The sequence below is a fragment of the Sinohyriopsis cumingii genome, chromosome 1 (genome assembly GCF_028554795.1).
Source record: "Sinohyriopsis cumingii isolate HCF-2022 chromosome 1, ASM2855479v2, whole genome shotgun sequence".
NCBI lineage: Eukaryota > Metazoa > Mollusca > Bivalvia > Unionida > Unionidae > Sinohyriopsis > Sinohyriopsis cumingii.
Genome location: NC_142961.1, coordinates 140,694,290 through 140,717,356, shown reverse-complemented (window position 1 = coordinate 140,717,356; position 23,067 = coordinate 140,694,290). Strand labels below are relative to the sequence as shown.

Genomic DNA, 23,067 nt, shown 5'->3' with positions numbered 1-23,067 from the left:
GGTGATTAAAACAGTATGACACGTTAACCAGAAAGTTTATTTCGGCTGCCAAATCTGGTTTTGTTTTTGTTAATTTTTTTAATGTGACATTTTAAAACTAAATCGACACCCTACCAAACCGAATATAAATAGGTTATAGTTAATACGTTAGATAACAGGAGATTAGTAACTTGGTAGCAACATAGACTGGAAGATTGATGCATAGGTTGGTACATGAATATGTAGCTAATCAATGAATCAATAAATACATGTTTGCATTCACATATATTTCCGTTTATATGTCCTTTCCACCATCCACACATGCATCCTGGGATCTGACCTTACATTCAAGAGTTTCGGTTTTGTTTGCCATAGAGAATTATTCAAACCATAAAACCGGAATATTCTACCAAAATACATCTTAATGTACGTAGTAACATATAGCCGATAAAATCATACTTTGCCTTCCACCGAAACTATATTGTACTCATTAAATTTGTCCAACTGCCCAACAACATTGATTGAATCAAATACTGAAAGGATTCATCACAAACATGAAATCTGAAATAATGTCGATACATTTCTACATCACTAGAGTAGATTGAATGGGATTGGCATCTTGCACCACTCAACACACTGACTATGCTCATCCTGCTATTACATGTCCGCATGATATGTTGGAAACACGCGAAGCCGTTGTGACTCAGTGCTTAAGGTGTTGGACTTCAACAGAAATGTGCGGGTAAGATTATATATGTTATGGTCGTCAAGTAATTTTAAAGTAAGCGAAAACAAACAGGTCATGTAAAATTGAGAATAAAATCCCAAATAGTCCAAAAACGTTCATAAAATTAGAATAAAATCCCAAATAGTCCAAAAGAATTCAATCACCAGTCCAAACGAAGTTTTATTAAATTTCAATGGTTATCGAAATTAGATTCAGCGCTGATGGCGTCGATGTGACTGTAGTCTTGAATGTACTAATATACCTGTGCCTTGAAGCGTGATGAAGTGCTAATAGTTTTGGACGAATTACAGTAATATAATCCAAGATGTCCTTTTTGAATTCACTATAATCTCCAGTTAATGTCTCTGTCCAAGAGTATTATATGAGCACCTTGTATTTCCAGTGAATAAATAATCTGAATAAATAAATTCCACTCAAACCAAAACAACAATGAGACTGATTTCTGCTTCAGATGTTAATGCAGGAATGAGCGATTTCTCAAGTTAATAAGATTATAAACTCCTCTACATGCCCTAGGTCAAAATTAGCATTTTCTAGAAATACTATGACTTAATGGAATTTTCCATTCCAGAACAATCCAAGTTGTTTGCAAAATAAAATATGTTAATAAAAGAACAATAAAGATGTGGTAAACATCAGGTAGGCTAAGCATTTGTATGGGGAATACCAATGTCCTAGACACAGACCCAAATATATTTACTCTATTGATCTTGATCTTAATATTAAGCCAACACCCCTACAGAAATATTAACTCTGTATTAATTAACTATGTATTATTTCTTTACAAAATTATATATAAAGTCACAAAACACTGACAATCTGTGTCAGGCCAATGTCCCAAAACTTCGACAATCTGTAATTATAATTAGTAATCAAATAAGTACAATACTTCAAAAACGAACAGTACGTAGATCCGCATACAACCTGTACATAAAAAGTCCAGTATAGGCCTCGCATACACCCTGCATAAAGTCCAGCATATAGGCCCCGCATAGTCCCAGCATAAAGTCCAGTATGACGGCCCCACATAGACCCTGCACAAATACAATATTAAGGCCCCACATAGACAATATATGTCTAGTATAAAGGCCCCTCATAGATCCTGCATAGAGACCAGTATAAAGACCCCGCATAGACCCTGCATAAAGTCCAGCGTAAAAGCCCAGCATAGACTCTGCATAAATTTCAGTATAAAGGTCCTACATAGATCCTACATAAGTCCAGTAAAAAGGCCCCGCATAGACCTTGAATACAGTCTAGCAAAAAGGCCCCGCATAGTCCCCACATAAAGTTGAGTAAATAGACCCCACATAGATCCTATATAAGTCCAGTAAAAAGACTCCTGTATAGACTCTGCATAAAATCCAGTATAAAGGCACCGCATATACCCTGCATAAAGTTCAGCGTAAATGCCCCTCATAGACCCTGAAAAAAGTCCAGTATAAATGTTACAAATAAACCTTGCATAAAGTCAGTTATCAAGGCCCTGCATAAGTCCAGCATAAAGGAACCGCATAGACCTATGTAAGTATAAATGCCTTGCATAAACCCTGCATGAACTCCAGCATAAAAACCCTGCATGAAGTCAAGTATCAAGGTCATGCATAGACCCTGCATGAACTCCAACATAAAGGCCCAGCATAGACCTAGAATAATGTCCAGTATAAACGTCCCGCATAGACTCTGCATAAAGACCAGTATAAAAGCCACGCATAAACCCTGCATAAAGACCAGTAGAAAGGCATCACATATTATTCTTAAAGAGCAGTATAAAGGCCCCGCATAGGTCATGCATTAAGTCCAGTCTAAAGGCCCAGCCATAGACCCTGAATAAGTCCAGTCTAAAGGCCAAGCCATAGACCCTGAATAAGTCCAGTATAAAGGCCCAGCATAGAAACTGCATAACTCCAGTATAAAAGTCCCGCATAGGTCATGCATAAAGTGCAATATAAAGGCCCCGTATAGACACTGCATAAAGTCCAGTATAAAGGTCCCGCATATACCCTGCATAAAATCCAGTATAAAGGCCCCGATTAGACCCTTCATAAAGTCCAGTATAAAGGACCGGCATAACGCGTACCTTGCAAACATTGCCCAGGTCATACGATGCTTGAATTACTAGGTTGATACAGTAAATAAGAATATAAGTTTTATAAGATTGCACAAGTTCAGAAATAAAAGTTTTATTAAATGGTTGACTTTCTTTGTAATGTTGGTTCCAGTGTCGTCACTCGTTTCAACTGCAAACTTATTCAGACTCAGACGATGGGATTTAAAATATGCATATACATATTGATGTCCGCACCGCTAAACATGTACAAACGTAATTTATACAACAATGGTCTTTCTCTGTTTCTTTTCATGGCTGTTTATGAAAATTTTAATTCAACAGTTACATAAAATAGTATGCTGATATTGACAGAATATACAGAGCTGATGGTATTGACACAGTATACAGAGTTGATGGTATTGACACAGTATACGGAGTTGATGGTATTGACATAGTCTACAGAGCTGATGGTATTGACACAGTATACAGAGCTGATGGTATTGTCACAGTATACGGAGTTGATGGTATTGACATAGTCTACAGAGCTGATGGTATTGACACAGTATACAGAGCTGATGGTATTGTCACAGTATACGGAGTTGATGGTACTGACACAGTCTACGGACTTGATGGTACTGACAAAGTGTACGGGGTTGATGGTATTGACACAGTATACGGAGTTGATGGTATTGACACAGTATACGGAGTTAACGGTATTGACACCTTATACGGAGTTGATGGTATTGACACGGTATACGGAGTTGATGGTATTGACACATTATACGGAGTTGATGGTATTGACACAGTATATGGAGTTGATGGAATTGACACAGTATACTGAGTTGATGTTATTGACACAGTATACGGAGTTGAAATTGACGTGAGGTTTCCAATTCGAGGCATCGTATCCAGGGGTTTCAAAACTTGTGTAGAAAAAAAAAGATTTTATGTTTGCATGCTTATATTAACAAAATGTTTCATTCATAAAACAGATAACAGAAATGTTATGTTCGTGTACACTGAAATATACTTTAAATGCACAAAGACAACGGTTAGCGGGGATGTTAAATCGTTTTTAAGTTTAGAAAGAAGTTTGAGTCTGAAGAAATTCGGGATTTTAAACTTGCATATGGTGAAATGTAAATTTAGTTACATATATGATCAACGGTTTACATACTAAAAGAAACTTTGAATGCAGAATAGTGCTACTTAATGTATAAAAAGCACATTCTTCGCATTACGCATAAACATTACAGTGAAATATGTTTATTTCGATCATTCTTTTCTCTGTTGAAATTGGAAAGAGATTTGTTAGATAAATGTGTGTCTTTCTGAGGCTCAAACAAATACGAGCGGCAATAAAAGGGATGGAAACGAGATAGATGCAACCCCCGATAATCCTGTTCGCATTCGACTTGGGTCAGGAATCCATCGTCTGTTCACAATATCTAAATAATACATCCTGATTCTTAAACGGTATAACGTGAAATGTACTCGTGCTGAGACAAAGAATCATAGGAAAGGTAACACCCTAAAAGGTTCCAAACGTATCGTTGTAAACACGATACTTGGTGACCCAGTGTTGTAACAGTTGCTGAATCGTGCCTTTCCTTCTTTATGTGCAACTAGCTATTTGGATTGTTAGAAATTACAAATAGTAACGTTTTTCTTCCATCCAGGAACGATTTATCTTAAGGTTAAAAAGGTACAAAGTTTTGTTACAAATGCTAGCTTACTGATCACGTGATTCCGATAATTGCTGCCGACGACATACTCGACTAGTCGCCATTTGTATTCAGTCGTTCGTGAGATTAACTAATTTGATTTCAATTGCAGGTCAGTGTAACCTTTAATTTAAATGCCTTTAAAATGTCGATTGTTAGTTAGATTAACAGTAGAAAATGATTGTCAGGCTTCTACATTGATTTGTGAGTGTTTCTTGAACCCTTTTGTCTTTAGAAATCAACACAACACATGGTCCTAAAATGACGCAAACACACTGACAAATGATACATGTTACACTGAATGTTATTTGTTTAAAACCGCTCCGGTGGCCTAGTGGTTAGAGCGTCCACTTCGGATGTGGGAGGTCGTGGGTTCGATCCCCGGCCGAGTCATACCAAAGACTTACAAAAATGGTACTAACAGCTGCCTCGCTTTGCGCTCAGCATTAAGAAGTTAGTGTTAGGACTGGTCGGCCTGGTGTCAGGATAATGTGACTGGGTGAGACATCATGCTACATGTCTGCGGCATGATACCCCAGTGCTAGACATCATTATAAACTGTCACACTGCAGACATCGTAGCGATATGACTGAAAAATTGTTAAAGCTACGTTAAAAATCCAAGTCACACACATTTGTTTAAAAGACAGAACTGGTAATCCATTCGACCCATCGTAATGCAAAACTTAGCCATTATTTATACACAAAGGTGCATGGCGGCAATCTAAGTACATATAAAGAAATAACAATGAGATAGGACTTACAGTATCAAATCTCAGATTAGGTTTGACTATCAAGCAAATTGTAGACACGAGTTCCAAACATATTCAGAACTTTTATTATTGAGATTTTTTTTCTCTCTCACCGGTGGAGTTACGGTTAAAATTGCAAATAAAGTAAAATTTTCACTCTAAAGCTGAAGAAAACAACTATAAAAAATACAAATATGCAGAATGTTCGGGTTTGAGTTTAAATTTGTAGTTGAACATTTGGTTGGGGGGGGGAGGGGCAAAGATCTTCCGAAAGTATAAATTATCTCGGATGAGGGCATTATGCGCATCCTTAGGACAGTTTACGTAAAATGCGCTGTCAGCTGAAAACCCAACCCAACCTGAGCATCTCTGCAAATTGGGGATTCTAAGTCGACCCCACCCAGCCCACCCCCACTTCTCTCTATCAGACACTTGCACCTTTTCGCATTCAAAGTGTTATTACGTTTTCATACATTTTACTCTGATGGATTATTATATTTTTAAATTCCCATTTGTAATCAGAAGTGAACGTTTGTGTCTCCATGTTCACACAAGTACCGTGAAAGCCTTGATAAATAAATATTTGTAGTGATGGCCTTGTATGATTTGGCAGAAGAGATAAAAATGGAAATTTATTACTCACGGGAGATACCGGTACCAGTTGAAACTAATTAATGGGGATCTTGGTTGGACGGAGAAAGATCGAGATCGAAGTCTTTACCAGAGCTGGCTTTAGGCCGATTGGACCGATACGCGCTCACAGGAGTCCAAAGAGTTAGTAATTTGTTAAAATATATATACAGAGAGAAAGTAATTTTAAAGCAATGGAAGAAAAATTTCAGTTCAATATCATATAAAACGTGTTTAAAAGTTTATTTCTAAATGCTGTGTTCAAAGGAGGCCCGCGCGCGTAAATTCAAGGACCCCCGCCAAAATGATCCGAATCGGGCCCCGCGTTTGCCTTCATCGTAGGAAACTCACAATCTTATAATATTGTCATACAGGACTCCTTTAAATTATTTCACGCAGGGTTAATTACACGTCTAGAATCTATAATGTCCTCCTTAGACCCGTTTGATACTATGTTAAACGATATTTCATTTCAAATGTATTCAGCTGCATATAATGTTTACCAAGCGTAGGTCAGACTATTCACGAAAATGTATCGTAAATCCCTAATTCCAATATCTGTGTTTGGCTCATTCATTACAGTTTCGCAGTCTATTATGTTCTACAGCCACATATAATAGAAGTGGGTGCATTATTTATTCATGGCATGTGACAATGGAAATCGTTAGATTCATTCACATTTTGCACTATTCAAATTTTAAATGCGGTGCAGATCGTTTAAATGAAAGTTAAAAATTCTTTTTGAGGAAATTCTAGCCACATTGCCTAATGCTAATGGTATTTTCATATATGATGCACACAACTTAACTTATTCCTTATATTTGACGATTGTCGTTATGATTGTCGTTACATGTAGATATGTGGAGTTTTGTGATATGCGTCCAGAGATAGAGCCAAACTTGATTCGTTTCAAGTTAACCGGATGGACTTGCAGTGTTAGTTTAGGCTTTATGGATGCAAAACGAATCATATATATATATATATATATATATATATATATATATATATATATATATATATATATATATATATATATACATGCAGGCGCATAGCTGCCTTTACACAGCTGCGTACGAAAATTTTGCAAAGAAAACAAATGGATTTAATACCAGTTATTTTAATGATTTGTTATTAGTGCGATCAACCTTGATATGAGAAAATTCACTCCATGATTTCATGACAAGTGTTTACATCGAATATACGCAACTACTTTTTTGTTGTTCTCTACGCGATGAGGGGAATGCTTTCGTCATTCAATACTTGCGTATGACGAAAACTTGTGTAGCTACGCGCATGACATTAAAATCTTTGCCGTTAACCTGAACCTTAGAAAATAACATAAATGATGCAGACAAAAGATCATTCATTCATCGGAAACGACCATTGTTTAAGGGATTTACGTGCTTCAGAAATTAAGAGATTACTTATAATAGAAGATTAGGTCTGACACTTATTACTGGATTTTCTAAAGAAATCCGCAGTCGCTGTCAGACATACTCTATTCAAGTGCTAGCGAGAACCGTGAACGCTGCATCATACGCCCACCCATGTTTAAGTATTTAAGTACATGCAGAGCATAGTTGACTCTGGAGATTATTGTCCGGCGAGTCTCCTTGACCTGGATCTTTAGTTAGGGAATTCAGTCTTGAAGTAAACCATTATTTTCTTATGTGTCTTACTTTAACTTTGACTTTTGACCTTTACACCCAAACAACTTTACTTTTTTCTTGACCTAATTGCATGCCACCCACATGGTTTCGTAAAAGAACTTCGTCTAGAACAAAATATGTTGTGCAAAACCCATTTTTCTTTGAACCGCAGTGACTTTGGCCTTTAACCTTTTGACTTTAAATCAGTGGGCCTCTTCATTAAAGTACTAGCCGTCCACAAAGTTTGGCCCCAATACGTAGTGAGGACCAACTGGTTATGGAATCCCCCTTCAGTCACAGTGACTATGCTTATGACCTTGTGGTCAAAATAAGCAACAGTTTCTATCTTACTCAAGGCCTAAGCCATCCACAGTCTCTGCTGAAGGTACGTGGTATAAATCAGAAATTCTTGTGCAGAACAATTTTCTTTTCTTCGGTCACACTGACCTCGACCATCAACCTTTCGTTTGACTCCAAAATTAGCAACCTCCTACTTTACTCCAAGTGCAAGCTATCAGCATAGTTTAGTCTAGATATGTGAAGCAAACCAAATTGATTACGTGAGAGCCATTTTTTATTTTTCACTGTCAATGAATTTGACTTTTGATCGTTTGCCTCCTCCCCCAGTCATTTTTTTCTTCACAAAGTATAAGCCACATAAAGTTTGGTGCATGTTCTTGACTAACGTTTGGAAGAAATATTTTTTAAGTCACACTGATCTTAATCTTTGACCGTTTGACTCTGGAATCTAAATAATTCTCCCTTACCTCAAATACAAGTACTTTACAAAAGTTTGCTAACGGTAGACGATAGAGAACTAGAGTTATTATGCGGAAATCAAAATAGCAGACAGACAGAAAACGTCATAAATGACGGACGATTCCTCACAGTATTAAAGAAAAACACATAAACAAAGGCAGTCATGCCTTTATCTTGATGTAAAAATAGATTTGCCCTCCGGAACTGCTATGTTTGTTTCGTTTCTTTTTAAAGCCTCTCGGCTCATGACTACAATCTTCCGTCTGTGAAAAATTTCAGCAGCTGGCTTTGTCTTTATACGGTTAACTTATTAGGCCTGTCATAAATGATATATGATTGGGCAGTTCATGACTGATATCTTATTGGGCCCTTCGTGACTGATATAGTATAGGGACCTCCATTACTGATATCATACTGGGCCATTCATGACTGATATCTTATGGGTTCCTTCGTGACTGATATATTATTGGTCCCTTCGTGACTGATATCTTACTAGTCCCTTCATGACTAATATCTTACTGGTCCCTTCATGACTGATATCTTATCGGGCCCTTCTTGACTTATATCTTATCGGTCCCTTCATGACTTATATCTTATCGGGCCCTTCGTGACTGATATGGTATTGGGACCTCCATTACTGATATCATACTGGGCCATTCATGACTGATATCTTATGGGTTCCTTCGTGACTGATATATTATTAGTCCCTTCATGACTGATATCTTACTGGTCCCTTCATGACTAATATCTTACTGGTCCCTTCATGACTGATATCTTACTGGGACCTTCATAACTGATATCTTACTGGGACCTTCATGACTGATATCTTACTGGGACCTTCATGACTGATATCTTATTATGCCTTACTGGTCCCTTCATGACTAATATCTTACTGGTCCCTTCATGACTGATATCTTACTGGGACCTTCATGACTGATATCTTACTGGGACCTTCATGACTGATATCTTACTGGGACCTTCATGACTGATATCTTATTATGCCCTTCATGAAATACATTATTAGGTGTTACGACTCTATGGTCTTAAACTAAATAACAGAAAGAAGAAAAACCGTCAAGATTGGTAAAGTTTAACAAATAATGTATTTCACTAAAATACAAAATGAAACTTTAAAAGGAACTTACAGTTTTGTGATATAACTCCCAAATAATTTAAAAGTTCTATCGCAAGTGTTCCGAACAAATTCCAGTGGAGTTCAAAATGAATTCCGCACCAATAACATTTACTGGGCTGATGTGCCAACAATATTTATGTATCACAATGATGTAATCTACCAATAACCTTTACTGGGCTGATGTGCCAACAGTATTAATGTATCACAATGATGTAATCTAGAATGTTTTTGAACGAGTCTTCGATAATCCCAAAGATGTGATTTAGTCAAATATCTCAATGAGCACTATGTAATACCAACGATTTTATTTTAGATACACCGTATATAATTCCTCTCAAATTATAACTGAACACAAATAAAAACTTTGATCATTGATCATAGATTCCCCAAGGACAGACACGAAGATGGGAATGAATAATTGTTTTCTTGTTCTTTCCCTATAATACGCAGACTGTCTCCTGCCGTATGATGTAGCAAAATGCCCTGGATCCATCAAATTCGTAAACAAGATCAGGTCAGTTTTACTTGAATTTTAGCGATTAACCTGAGAAAAAAAATCAGATAGACCATATTTTATTCATGGGAAAACAACTGTCCTGATCTCAGATCAAGGTAAATAGTTGTTTACAAAATGATCATTATATTAAAGTATGTTCTACAATGGTAAACAAAAGTTAGCCATGTAATGTGTTGTTTGCAAATGACCCTTACAATCTATAATCATGGACAAAAGTTGAACAACCGATATAGACATACATACCATGACATATTATTGTGACCTTCATGACTGAAAACGGTGATTTCTCATCGCTATTGCAATCGATGGCAAAAGATTCTGAAGATGTGAAGGGTGGTGGGTAATTAAACTTTTAAGTCCTAAAACTGAGCAAATTGCTATCTATTGCAATGTTTTATCATGAACAAAAGTATTAGTATTATATCTAGGGATTAAATATCAGAATACTTCGTTTGTTTTGATGAAGTTCGGTTAGTGTATAACGTCTGATAACCTATCAAGCCACAATCACAGGTACTGATGCAATCTAAATACTGAAGATCATCAATAGCTAAAGAAAAATCATACCAAGTGACAAAATGTCTTCAGATCGCTCCTATGATCCGTCCTGTTACAGGACCGGGTCTATTTCCGGTTTCAGAATGGATCATGGGAGGAATCTGAAGAATTTTGTCATTTGATATGATTTGATTTCCTTCAGGTATTCGATTTTTTTTCTCAATATTTAGATTGCGTCAGTCACCTGTGCGCGTGGCTTGATGGAAAGCAGTGTTATCAGAGTTATACACTAACCTAGTAACAGCGCGCGAATAACGTTCAACGCAAGATGGGACGTGTATGTCATTTCCGGGTTTATAATTATGTTGGCAGGACAAGCACAAAGCATAAATTCAAGACACGATAATGCCTCATTTCATATATATATTATATGCATTAGACGATATGCGCGATTAGGATACCAGATATATTGTGAAGACATTCTCTATAGCTAAGGACCTTCTCAACCGAATGTACGCTGTGTCTAAAGATTTTCGGTAAATCGGGCGCGTAAATTTGAATGCTTCTTGATAACTTTCATCTCTTAAATGAATTTTCTATTATTTCGTTAGGCGGTGGAAAATTCATTTGAAAGTTCAAAACCTAGAAAAAGTATATAGCTTTATTTATAGGACATATTCATATGTAGTCCGATAAATTAACCCCCCCCCAAATCTGTGTTGATACTGATGGACGATATGTGGGTCAGATATAACATGTTCATTAAAATATTAAATTTTGCTGCATGAAAATCTTTCCGGAACAAACCTGCGTACACTTTAGACACATATCGGTAATTGGTAACAGCCATATCAAGCGCGAAATTCAAAATGGCCACAGGACAGGTAGTTGTGCTATTCCAGGTGGACTTGCAAGTCACCAATCGTATGATATGCTCCGGAAAAATAATGTACATGTCAACAAAAGAACTTTACAGCTGACGGTAGCTGCACAGCCACGAGAAATACCGGTAAGTTTATAAAATGTACACCGAAGTGTGCAGTCAATTTTGCATGCAGATAATTGCAGCTTTTAATGAATATGTGATATCAGCCCCTTACCCGAAAGTCAACATCATCACGGGTGAAGGGCTGATTTATCGGCTTAATTCATATGGTGTTAGAATGAGTTCTGTAGAATTTATCCTTGCTAAACATTGCCAAAATATGATAAACTTAATACAGAAGACTGCTGTGAAATAGTATATTTCTGGATTTCATCAATGGAGCAGTGGGAAAAAAATGTGCGTATCTGTGTGTGTGCGTATCTGTGTGTGTGTGTGTGTGTTCCTGGCGTTGATTCATAGTTGTCATTTGGCAATTTGATGTTGTATTTCTTAATTTACTTACAGGAAGGCACACTGTATCTAGTTTAAAATATCCACCATTTTCTTTTAATTGCATCGATTCAGTTTTGTCTTTTCGCAGTTCATGTTCTAATTCATTGTTCTTATACAGGATGGTATGATAAATACAACCAATTTTAAATGTCTTCAATTTATTTGCTAATATATTCGGGTTGTTGACCCCACCCCACCCCCATCTATTCGACCGTGACTATCACGCCTATCAGTAGAATATCCGTTAAGTTTAGATCACGGCCTTGCCATCGGTTATCAGAATTTAGAACACGTTAGAGATCAGATGCTTGTCAATAAGGAAGGAACATCCGATAATTTAATTTTTATAATAGCAATTACGTGCTTTCTGATGACGAATGAAGTACAATGAAAAGGGCCAGAACTATCAGACGAATTAGCATAATGGCAAGGACCGGCACCACAAGATGAATTAGTACAATGTCAATGACCAGCACTACAAGAAGAATTATTACACTGGCAAGGGACAACATTACAAGATGAATTAGTACAATGACAAGGACCAGTAAGTACATGGTCAACTAATACAATGACAAGGGCCAGCAGTACATGATGAATTAATACAATGGCAAGGACCAGCACTACGTGATGAATTATTACAATGGCAAGGACGAGCACTACGTGCACTACGTGATGAATTATTACAATGGCAAGGACGAGCACTACGTGATGAATTATTACAGTGGCAAGGACCAGCACTACGTGATGAATTATTACAGTGGCAAGGACCAGCACTACGTGATGAATTATTACAGTGGCAAGGACCAGCACTACGTGATGAATTATTACAGTGGCAAGGACCAGCACTACGTGATGAATTATTACAATGGCAAGGACCAGCACTACGTGATGAATTATTACAATGGCAAGGACCAGCACTACGTGATGAATTATTACAATGGCAAGGACCAGCACTACGTGATGAATTATTACAATGGCAAGGACCAGCACTACGTGATGAATTAATACAATGGCAAGGACCAGCACTACGCGATGAATTAATACAATGGCAAGGACCAGCACTTCGTGATGAATTAATACAATGGTAAGGGCCAGCACTACAGGATGAATTATTACAATGGTAAGGGCCAGCACTGCGTGATGAATTATTACAATGGCAAGGACCAGCACTACGTGATGAATTATTACAATGGCAAGGACCAGCACTACGCGATGAATTAATACAATGGCAAGGACCAGCACTACGTGATGAATTAATACAATGGCAAGGACCAGCACTACGCGATGAATTAATACAATGGCAAGGACCAGCACTTCGTGATGAATTATTACAATGGCAAGGACCAGCACTACGTGATGAATTAATACAATGGCAAGGACCAGCACTACGCGATGAATTAATACAATGGCAAGGACCAGCACTACGCGATGAATTATTACAATGGCAAGGACCAGCACTACGTGATGAATTAATACAATGGCAAGGACCAGCACTTCGTGATGAATTAATACAATGGTAAGGGCCAGCACTACAGGATGAATTATTACAATGGTAAGGGCCAGCACTGCGTGATAAATTATTACAATGGCAAGGACCAGCACTACGTGATGAATTATTACAATGGCAAGGACCAGCACTACGTGATGAATTAATACAATGGCAAGGACCAGCACTACGTGATGAATTATTACAATGGCAAGGACCAGCACTACGTGATGAATTATTACAATGGCAAGGACCAGCACTACGTGATGAATTATTACAATGGTAAGGGCCAGCACTACAGGATGAATTAATACAATGGCAAGGGCGAGCACTACATGATGAATTATTACAATGGTAAGGGCCAGCACTGCGTGATAAATTATTACAATGGTAAGGGCCAGCACTGCGTGATAAATTATTACAATGGCAAGGACCAGCACTACGTGATGAATTATTCCAATGGCAAGGACTACGTGATGAATTATTACAATGGTAAGGACCAGCACTACGTGATGAATTATTACAATGGGAAGGACCAGCACTACGTGATGAATTATTACAATGGCAAGGACCAGCACTACGTGATGAATTATTACAATGGCAAGGACCAGCACTACGTGATGAATTATTACAATGGCAAGGACCAGCACTACGTGATGAATTATTACAATGGCAAGGACCAGCACTACGTGATGAATTATTACAATGGCAAGGACCAGCACTACGTGATGAAATATTACAATGACAAGGACCAGCACTACGTGATGAATTATTACAATGGCAAGGACCAGCACTACGTGATGAATTTATACAATGGCAAGGACGAGCACTACGTGATGAATTTATACAATGGCAAGGACCAGCACTACGTGATGAATTTATACAATGGCAAGGACCAGCACTACGTGATGAATTTATACAATGACAAGGACCAGCAATACATGATGGATTAATACAATGGCAAGGACCAGCAATACATGATGGATTAATACAATGGCAAGGACCGTGATGGATTAATACAATGGCAAGGGCCAGCACTACGTGATGAATTTATACAATGGCAAGGGCCAGCACTATGTGATGAATTTATACAATGGCAAGGGCCAGCACTACAATCACATTGAACCAGGAACAATCTTGTAAACGCAAGTTAATATGTAATACCAACATAAAAGAACTTTTGCATAAACATTGAAAACAGTTCAACACAAGAACACGCGGGAAATTAAAAGTAAAAAATAAAATAAACGAATTCTTGGAAAATACTAAATAACCCGGGAAAGGGGACAGAAGATGAAAATATAAAACTTGAAGAACTCAATTATTCCGCCCTAAAAGTTTTTTGTTTATATATAAAAATATTCTCATACTTCCTCCGAATGCTTAGTTTTCTTGCTCTGATTGTAAATGTTGACCTATTACAACTGTAGCAGTTGTACAATTCTCATATGGCACCTGTGCGTGACCTGATATTTACATTCATTAATAAAGGTTTGGTTCTGTTCTGCTATATTCCATGCACGTGACAAGTTCACCTAAGGTGGCAACAAATCACATCCTGTCCTTGTCCTGTTAAATCTACCGACTAACACGTCTGGTAATCCTTCCAAATTGCTTTTTTGTGAAATATGTACGTATAGGGCAAATAATATAACAATACCTACAAAATGATATCGAAACTTAGCAAGAGTTTATCGAAGGGACTGACGCTCTACTGGCTAAAAAAGGGGTTCCAAGAATTCGAGATAAGATAATGTATTCCCTTTAACCGCTGAGTGTTGAAACGATCTTTGATATTCATCAGCGATAAACAAGGTTTTAAAATCAACTACTTTGGCTGACATGTTGAATGTCAAGTTGGCATCATTTTTATCCAAGACCAACAAGGCATCATAATACATCTTCAGGTGGAAACCTCATGTTGATATATCTTTCCGTTTTGGAGGTGGTTGACACAAATTAGATCAGAATGGTACAATTTCTGTGTAGTACTACGAATAGACACCATAATAAGTCTGTTAGTAAAGCATAATATCGATATGACCAGTCTTCTAGGAGAAGCAGTGATAACAAGATTTTCAATACGATCATTGTGGCAGTCATATTAGAAGTGAGATCTGCACCATTTTCATTTGCGACCAACTAGATATAATAATAATTCTTTCAGTGAAAATGCAGCTGACATGACCATTCGTTCGGGAGAAAAAGTGATGACAAGATTTTCAAGATGGCGCTGTTTCAGGCATACCGAATTATTGAATGGCGCCATTAGAAGCAGTTACACGTGATACGTCGTACAGTAAAAAACCTCATGTTGATACGACCATCCGTTTAGGAAGGGTAATCTTAGCAATATTTTTAATATGGCCACTCTGGTGTCCATACTGGACACCAGGTCGACAGCATTTTCATATGTCGTCTGATGAAAACCCCGTGACAATATTAATTTTCATTCAGAAAGATTAGCAATAACAAGATTGCCACGATGGCCACATTGGTGGCCATACTGGATATCAGATCAGCTCCATTTTTTTTTAGGATCTATTAGACATCATAGAAAAAGTTTTCAGTGAAAACCTCACGTTGAAAAGACAGTCCATTCAGGAGAAGTAGCGAAAACAAAATTTTCAAGATGGCCTCCGTGGCTGTCATATTGGATATCTGAGCAGCACTACTTTCATCGAGGAACAACTATTATTTGGGAATATTATTTTCCATTATGGAGGAAAAGCGATAACAATACTTTGAAGATGACCACTGTCGCGGCTAATGTGGCGGTCATATTGACCATTTTGATTGGTAACAAACCAAATATCATAAGAATTGTCCAGTGCAAACCCCATGATGACACGACCATCCATTCAGGATGAGTACCGATAATAAGATTGTCAAGATGGCGTCTGTGGCGGCCATTTGGGACATCCGGGAGACATTTTTATTCAGGAACACGGAATAAGGAGATTATGCGATGAATGTGTACAGTTTTATGACAATCTTCCAATAGTTTAGAGGAATAGTGATACTAAACGTTAAAACAAGGGGTTGGCACTAAGGGTCAATGGGAATTTAACATGGTGTGACACTATTGGGTTAATGTGAATTTACATGGGTTACGTCACGGTACTGGACATTGGGGGAAAATGACAACAATGTTGCAAGTATTTGACCTCAATCGGGCGGCTACTGAGTTCAGCGCAGGCGTGGGGACGGGGACTGCTCTCACGTGACCTAATCGAAATAATTCCGATATTTTGTTCTATACTTATACTTAAATAGCATCCATGCATCAGAGAACCGTTTCACGACGTAGACTATTTGTACCCTGGCAAAAATAGGTAATAACATGATCGCATCATGTTAGAACTAATTTGAATGTCTTAAATTAATGAGAGTATACAATAAAGTATATAACCTTTTGAGCCAATCATATTTCGCCGATGACGTGTGTGCCGCATAGTGTATATGTTTGAAAATGAGAGTCGCTTGTATACGATGTGTGCAGTGAAGAAGACAATGTCTAATTCTTCCATGGAACAGGATTCCTAAAGTTGAATCGAGTTCATGGTAAGTAAAAACTAACTTCTGAATCTACCACTGTTCTGTAATTAAAGAAGGGGTGTATCATCGAAAACATGGTATATGTAGCTCTTTTCACCGATTGTCACATGAGCGCGAAATTCACGAAAATCCCATGTTTCGGAGCGCGTAACTTCAGTTTGGTACAAGGCAGAAAAGTCAATGATGGCCTGATAAATAGAAAAAAAATATTTCAGGAGTAAAACAAGTCATAGAGTATGGTCGTGTGCCTTTAAAGAGGGAAATAGAAGAAGGAAATCGAGGGTCATGGGTGGAACCAAGTATTTAGAAGTTACGTACCTTCTCTCTTATATAGTATGATAGAGAGGGTCCTGTGTCAGAACGGGTCATGGGGGTTATCTAAGGTATTTTTGTAATTCTGTATGATATTTTCCTTCAGATTATTGTTTTCTTTTGTTTTCTTCTCAAAATCAAGCTCGCGTCGAGCACGTGATACAAACGGCTTTTGAAGTTGTTTATATCGAAATTCACAAAAGAAATCGTACTAATATGCACTGTACTTCATATCTGAAGCCACCATCTTGATACATGATCTGGTTCTTATCATCTTAACGAAAATGTTTGTGCTAACTTTGTTAAATAATTAGTTTAAACAAAGGCCTCTTCTATTAAACATGGCGCACAGTACCAGTCAGGACCGATGTGGACGCTGAAGAACGAAAAAATCTTCTCCCGCCCATATGAAATAACAAAATAGATGGCGAGATAATTTCTTTTTAATTTTAATTTTCAGGTATGAACAAAACAAGAAAATAATTTAGTTTGAAAAGATATAAGCAATAATTAACAATAGACTGAAATGCCTCAAGCAAGGAGCAGCAGAGAGGGTGAACAGACCATAGAATTCCGACAAAACAAATAAAACAAACAAATAAAATCATCTCGTAGAAAGGTCAAGATTTTACAAATGAACTTTTCCTTGAGATGTTTTATTTCTGTAATGACCGATTGTACTAATAAAACCTCAGTTCGAAATAGTATCTGAAAAAATAAAGTACTCTACGTGTTTATTTATTTCTTGTTTATTTTTTTGACGACCAACGTTGGTAGGCACCCTCTCTGCTGCTATTAATTTACCACCATACCAAGTTTGATGAATATTTTTCAACGCGTTCTCGCTGTCGTTTTTCCTCATCTGTTTCATCTTCATCTGAATCTTCGGAATTTGTTCTATGTTTCAAGTAATATTCAAGTTCTGATGGTGGTTTTTCTATTTTGGGATTTATGTTCTTTCTTTTTCTGTAATAGTTCATCAAACTTCGATATCGATCTCCACCGCAATTTTTGCAAATCTGATATAATCCTCTAACGCCGTTGTTACATCCAACACAACTTCGTGGACCAGCATGAAGGTTTTTCTTTATAAGATAATTATGTTTCTTGCAATATTCTCCACGGCATTTTTTTATTACAATTGTTAGTGGTTCCTTGACGCAGCCACGCACAGTTGTTCATTATATTAATGATATCTGTTTAATTAAATTTAATTTTATCATCACCCCTGTTACCCAAATATTTTATCGAGACCCACACGATATCTTGTTCTTGGATTATGTAAATTTATTGTTATAAATCCATGCGGAGTAGCTTGCGCTCGTGAGAAGAAATTTTTGAATTTAATTATATCCATGTCACCACCACACCAAGTTTGATGAATATTTCGCAACGTGTGTGTGTCTACGCCATTAAACACAACTAAAATGTTGCAGTTGTCTCTGATCACCTTCGGAATTTGTGTATATCGTTGAGTAACATAGATCACGTCTGTATTTTTGTGTCTACCTCGGGAAAATATTCTGGCTGGATTTGATTGTTTATCTAGCATCACATCGTCGTATACAACTAAATTATTAATAAATCCGTCTATGGAATCTACGGATGGTGCTTCATCAATATCGGTTATAAACTCTATAACATCATTATCCTCATCCAGTAATCGCGCGTTTTCATTGAAATCTTTAAGTACATCATAACATCGCTGATCATCAACGGATGGTGCTACTAAATATAATTTATCCCATTTCAACCATCTCATTATCAGATTAAGTAATAATTGCGTCTTACCCGATCCAGATGGTCCTATGATAATCATTCTGATGGAATTCGGTAGCGCAGGATGATGCTTAACAGGTTCTCGCTGCCGAGTTGCTGAGAAATCAATTATATCCATATATATTATAACATGAATTTATATTGTTTACGCTGTAGAGTTAAAACTCCAACTACTGATTTAGCCACGGTTATAACAAAAAATAAAAAAATAGCGTACGGTGGAAAATGTTCTATATGCGGTAGAAAGAAATTTTCGTTTTTACCTAATAAGCGCGGTGGTGATATTGCTAATTTGATGTCAAAGTTTCCAGGTGCTCCATGGGCTAAATATCCAGGAGAAAAACATCTACCAGGATATAATTATTGCGGTCCTGGTACTCGACTCGATATCAGGCTCGATGATCAAGATCAACCAAAACCAGGCGAGGAACCAGTAAACGCTATTGATCGAGCTTGTCATGCTCATGATGTAGCTTATAAAAGTCAAAATCTACAAGATAGGCATATTGCAGATGTAAAATTAATTCATTCATTAAATTCTATAAAAAATAAAAATATTAGAGAATCATTAGCTAATTGGTTAGTAAGATCCTCGATGAAAGGTAAATTAGCGATTGGGGCTGGTAATTAATAATGGAATCAATTTATTATTCACCGAGAGGATACTGGAGAGGCAAAGCAGCAATTGGTAAACTCGCTGATGCAGCGGCGGTTAAACATTCTACTGCTAAAACGTGGTTATCTAAACAAGCAATATGGCAAATTTATCTACCACGTCCTAAACAAATTCAGTACGCGTATTTCGATGTCAGTGTTCCTAATGAAGTTCATCAAGCTGATATTCTGTTTTTACCGCATGATACTGTACGTGGAAAAACGTACAAGTACGCGTTAACCGTAGTTGATGTTGCAAGTAGATATAAAGAAGCAGAGCCGCTATCAGCGAAAACATCATCTGAAGTAGCCGATGCGTTTGAACGAATTTATCAACGAGGTGGTGGACCACGAGGTGGTCTGCGATGGCCACAGCTACTACAGGTTGATCCTGGTAAGGAATTTCTTGGTCCAGTATCATCGCTGATGAAACAACATAATACCAAAATACGACGAGGTCATACTGCAATTCACCGTGATCAAGCAATTGTTGAGCGATTTAATCGAACACTTGCTGAGCGGTTATTTGGATATCAATACGCGAGGGAATTTATTCAGGATAAAAGATCTCGCGAATGGGTTGCAAGATTACCAGGCGTGATAGCTGCATTAAATAATGAGATCACACGAACAACCAACATGAAACCCATTAGCGCGGTCACAAAAAAAAAATATACCAACACAACGAAAAGATGTTGGAAAACAAAAAATATTAGGTGATGTCACAGTCAGAAATTTATATGAGCCTGGTGAACTTGAAAGTGGTAAAGCGAGAGCGACTGATCCTATTTGGAGTGTTACCACACACAAAATATCTACCGTGACAAGATCCACTGGAAGAAACGTAGGCGTTTCCAGACCTGCAATCTACAGATTAGATTCGGCCGCTCCTCAACGTGGATTTACACGTGAACAACTACAAATAATTCCCGCGGATACACAACTACCACCGCGATCACTTCAGTGATTTCGATCACTTAACTAGCACCCAAGGCGCTGGCGCCTCTACGTCGATTACACTCAAGACAGGTCAACATGGTATTTTCTCGTGTATGACCGCGACTATTATCTTTTCTATCTACGGTAAATTGTCTTGAATCATTACTCGAATACCTCCACAGCATTATGCAATTGCAACTGGCGCAATGATTATTCTGCTGCTGTTTTAACTCAATAATAAATTCAACATCAAGATCAAAGTCACGTTTATTTTTTTTATCAGATTGTTTGTATCCGATTAATTTTTTTCTTATTATATCATCATTGATGATGCTAAATTTATCAACGATTTCAGGAATTATAATTCTACGTAATTGAGATATATTTCTGACCCTCGATACCGCCAAATAAACTAAATTTGACCACTCGATGCGATCGTCTACAATCCAGACTCGTGTATCAGAAATAGTTAATCCCTGAGACGAGTGGATTGTCATGGCGTATCCCAACACCCATGGAGATTTGTCAGCGTGTATTGCATCTTCGACCACACTGATATCAACGGCGACAATATCATTTAATACGAGATTTTGATTCTCAGTCTGTCCTGGAATATCAACATTAATATTCTGTTTTCGTGTATCTGATGGTCTATAACACAATGGTACGGGTAATTCTGAGTGATTTTCTTTATGCAGCTGAAATAACGGTTGTTGTAAAGCGTCTCTGATTATTTTTCTACTTGCTACGATCAAATCGGTGGGTCTCCATAAATTCAAAAAATCACTCATTGATGTCTCTGAGATCACTCCACGTATTATTTCACACTGAATTTTGTTTGATTGTAATCTGATTAATTTTTTAAACTCCTTTAAATTTGCATCAAGAGCTCTATGATCATCATCTATTTCTTCGTAATAATCAACGAAATTTTTTAACCAATCATGTGGAGATGGTCCAACAAAGGGCGGCGGTTGACCATGATCGCCACACATTATTATGGCGGTATTTTTCGTCAACAACCAATCAAGAAACATTTTTAATGTATCCAATGACACCGTACATATCTCATCCCAAATAATTATTTTAGGTATATATTTTTCTCCCATCCGTTCAGGAGTCCATGTATCTCCGCGCCACCGAAAGAAACTATGATACGTACACGATTGTACTTGCCGCTGTTTCATCTCACGTGCGAGTCTATGTGTGGGTGTCAGCACGATTATATCTGAATTTCTAAAAACATTAATCGTTCGAGTTGTTTTGCCGCATCCACCAGGTCCATTGAGATATACTGTCTTATATCTGGTTATTGGATCACTCAACGATGGTGCTTTCGAAATTTCTGATATTTTATTACTCTCTCGATAAAAATCTCTCATTGGAACATCTGCTGATTCTGTGTAATTGTGTAATAGTTCCTTTTTTATTCTCCACGAACCCCATCGTTCATCATTACTTGTAAATTTCATAACAGATTCTAAATATTTACTTGAAATATAAAACGAATCTGTTGCGACTCTGACTGCGGTCTCAGGAAATCTATTAATCATCGATAATAAATTTATAGAAACATAAGCCAACATGGAAGATCTTAGATGAGTATATTGCGGGGATACGTCATTTATGTAACTAACGATCGTACCTAATTTTGTTCCGTCGGATAAATAAACATTTTCTCGATTTACAAATATATTTTTCGCCGTTGTATCAGCGATTATAAAATCGTACTCGGCATCATCTAAAATTAATCGTGCGTGATGTCTTTTATAATCATATGCACCACCTTGAGTAAATTTACCTATAATTTTTCTACCGAGATCTTTTGCGGTTTTGAGTTTATTAGGAATATCATCTTCGGAAACATCCTTAAACTCGCTGATAACTTCAGAATCTGACATGGGCAACCAAACTTTGGTCTGTGCATGATATGATATAATTGCCTCACTGACCACCAACGATGTCAGTATCGCACAATCTAGCATATATCGTAACAAAACTATAGGTGCCCAACGTTTTTCACAAAAATGTCTGCCAAACCAAACATAACAAATCTTGTGAAGATTTTCGTTAAACTCGAATGATTCAATACAGGCGAATCCAGTCAGATCAAAATCAGGTAATGGTCCATTAATTGCCACTCGCGTCATCTCGTTTGTTGGGTGACCAAATCTTTCAAAGTACACAGAACAATCTCCGTATCCCAGAAAACTTCCTGGATAACATGCAACCATATCAACCGAAATAACATCATTGTAATTATATTTGGTATTCCATAATCCGCCATGTCCATATTCGACGCAACTTGCGCGTACGTCCTCGAGTAAATCAAATCGTGTTGGTTTCCATGAATTTCGTTCTCTGGCGAAATGAGCCGCAACAGATGGAACGGTAAAACAATTAGTTAGTAATTTGTCAGTATTTTCCGCGTGCTTGTACTTGAAAAACGTCGCGAGATTTTTCATCTCGTCATGGAGGGATTCTGTGCGATATATTTCACCGTTCGGTTTGACAAACTGAT

At 37.4% G+C, this 23,067-nt stretch overlaps 2 long non-coding RNA genes across 2 annotated transcripts in view; one reads left to right on the top strand and one right to left on the bottom strand.

The window, feature by feature from the left end:
• The window catches only part of LOC149808019 (uncharacterized), a 222,550-nt gene that overhangs the window by 14,609 nt on the left and 184,874 nt on the right, over positions 1–23,067 (bottom strand). The gene's annotated exons all lie outside the window — the stretch shown is intronic.
• LOC149808023 (uncharacterized) overlaps positions 15,064–23,067 on the top strand; it is a 29,743-nt gene continuing 21,739 nt past the window's right edge. Inside the window, exon 1 of the long non-coding RNA XR_016423879.1 lies at positions 15,064–16,868. This is a non-coding gene — a long non-coding RNA (uncharacterized LOC149808023). The remainder of the gene's footprint in view (positions 16,869–23,067) is intronic.